A 2,818-nucleotide genomic window follows, 5' to 3' on the forward strand; every position below is an offset into this window, starting at 1 on the left:
AAAAAAAAAAAAAAAAAAGAAAGACTGTTCAGCGCGCTTCTTCCACCTTTCTTTCGTTTATTTTTATTTTTTTGAGACAGTTTCACTATGTCGCCCTCGGTAGAATGCTGTGGTGTCACAGCTCACAGCAACCTCCAACTCTTGGGCTTAAGCGATTCTCTGGCCTCAGCCTCCCAAGTAGTTGGGACTGCAGGCACCTGCCACAATGTCCAGCTAACCACCTTTCTTTGTAATCACTCAGGCTTCAGTAGAAGTTGAGAGCCAGTGGAACCCTCTCTTGGTCCTTTTCTCCTTCCTTTTGGACCCCTTTATATATCTTCCTCAGTTATTCCTCCAAACTCTGAGAGCCAGTGGGACTGCCATGATACTCAGTCTGAGAATTCCTTATTTATAGGCCCAAACTTCTGCCCTCTCATCCCTCTGGGTCTACATGCTCCCATGCGGACCCTCTGCCTCTTTATCTACCTAGGACAGTCTTGAGGGGGTGTCAGTGTGAGTTGGAGCATAGGTTGGGGCGGACCCCTGCTGAAGTTCCTGATAATCCAATGCTTGTCAAATCCCTGCTTTCCGGCCCCTCTCCAGCCAGTGCCTCAGAAAGTGGCATCCATGTCTCTAAGGCAGGTGTGTGTGTGTTTGAGAGAGAGAGAAAAGAAAGAGACAGACACACACATACCATGTTACTGTGTGGGAGAGTGAGTTCTCTGAGTGAAAAAGTCTGTAGTTGTGGTTTTCTTTGCTAGAGATCAAGTAACCGCCCTGAGGGCTAGAGTAGTCTGGAAAAGCAGGGTCATTACCCTGGGCTGTATGCACATCACCCTTTCTTCTTGTTTATGGGATCCCTTGCTTGGTCTGGTGTGCTGGTGCTAAGAAGCTGCCAGCCGGCCTGTGTGGGATGTGTAAGTGAGGCTACCAAGGAGCCCCTCTGGCCTCCCTTCCCTTCATGTTGAGTCAGAGGAGTCAGAGGTCCTGACCTGCTGAATCTGGTGTTTCTCCCTGCTGGGTTAGCCTCTGGGGTGGGGGTGGGTGGGGGTAGAGGGGTGGGGACATGGCCGGTAATGCTTCTCTATTAATGGCAGTATGGGACAACAGATCAGGGTTGTGGCCATGGAAAACCTGAGACCTAGGTGTGAGAGACCCTCTGTTAAAGTGCATTCCCAAATCCAGACAACTCACGTGTTCTCACTTCTGTTTTCCACTTTCCCTGCTTGGAAAGGAAGAAGATGGGTGTCATTTTGTCCTGGGTTGAGATAGTTGCAGTATCCAGGTGCTTGCCCTTGGCCATTCTCTGCCTTCTCCCTAGCTCCTCTTTGTTGGTATAAGATTTTCCTGGACCCCAGGAGCTCTAGAGGGCCGCTGCCCACCCTCCAGGACCCCACTCACCTCTCTAAATCCTTAACTCTAAAAATGCACCTGACAAAATAAATATTCCTTTTTTTTTTTTTTTTTTTTGCAGTTTTTGGCCAGGGCTGGGTTTGAACCTGCCACCTCTGGCATATGGGGCTGGCGGCATACTCCTTTGAGCCACAGGCGCCACCCTAAAATAAATATTCTATTCTTGCCAGTTTTCACTGACCAAGCTGGGATGGGACCCAAAGTCCTCCCCTGCTGGTGCCTCGGCCTTTACATTTCACTGGAGGAAAAATTGGGGTCCAAGAAACAGCAGTCAGTAGTTAGGTGATCAGGTTAGGTCATTCCCATCTTCCAATCAAGCTAAGCCAAAAAAAAAAAAAAAAAAAAGATGGTAAGGAAGAGGGGGAGGTGTGCAAATATATCTGGGTGTTCTGCATTGCTCCCTCCCTACTCAATTTTTCTAACTTTGTCCATTCTCTATTCAGTTTTCTACAACTTTTCTCTAGGAAAATAAGTGTGAATGTGCTTGCATTTGGAAAGTTCCACTGGGGGAGATTTCATTTAATTTTGTTCACTTCAGAAGGCTTCCATTTCTTTAACTAGTTAAATATTAAATATTTATTTTGGCTAGGGTGGAGGGGAAGGGGCAGTGCCCTGCTGTGCTGAGGTCTGGAGTGTGTATATGAGTGTGTGTGTGTGGGAGGGGGGGTTGGGGAAGGAAGAGGGTAGAAGGTGGAGCTGAAGCTCCTTTATTGTCAGTGCTGACCTCTGATTTCATCTGAGAGAGCAGTGACCAGGAGTGAGGACAAGAGGGTGAAGTCCTTGAGTTGGAATACTGACCCGTGACAGGCAGAGTGATTTCGCAAGTGCCTCTGTGGCTTGTGGGGGCGGAGCTGGAGCTGGAGCTGTCAGACGTGCAGCGGGAGGACCAACCCAGCCCAGCTGTGGTCTGAGGGTTCCGTCTTCATTCAGTGGCACCATTGGTGTCCAGTGCACAGTGAAGTAACAATCCCCCATTCTTTCCTTTCCATGACTCGGAGGGGACAACCTTCCTTCTGTCTCAGCTTCCAGTCTCTTGGCCAGTCTGAATATCACAGCTTCCTCCCTTCTGGGAGGTGAATGAGAGGCAGGGAGCCTAGAAAAGATGGCCCTGGTCATCCTGTGGGCACTCATTGCTGCATCCTAGGACTGCCAGGTGTTGTGCCAGACCCATGTGTCTCTGAGCCTTTAGGGCGGTTTCAGTGCCTCTCCTAGCTCTAAGCAGCTGCTGCCCTCCCCAGTCTTCCTGCCCAGACCATTCCCTCTCCCCTCTGGGTATCCAAATGACTATTACCACCCTGTCCCTTTCGCTTTCAGTGGAGGAAGTGGGTAGGAGATAGCAGCTCTTTCCTTAGATGAGGGGCTATGGATGTTTCCCTGCAGACTAGTATTTTATTTTCTGGATGATCATTTATTAGGAATAGCTCTT

General features: G+C 49.2%; 1 protein-coding gene across 2 annotated transcripts in view; it reads left to right on the forward strand.

Moving 5' to 3' along the window:
- CERS2 (ceramide synthase 2) overlaps positions 1-2,818 on the forward strand; it is a 10,004-nt gene that overhangs the window by 2,312 nt on the left and 4,874 nt on the right. The window lies entirely within an intron of this gene.

The sequence above is a fragment of the Otolemur garnettii genome, unplaced genomic scaffold (assembly GCF_000181295.1).
Source record: "Otolemur garnettii isolate 467f Iridium unplaced genomic scaffold, OtoGar3 scaffold00174, whole genome shotgun sequence".
Classification (NCBI taxonomy): domain Eukaryota; kingdom Metazoa; phylum Chordata; class Mammalia; order Primates; family Galagidae; genus Otolemur; species Otolemur garnettii.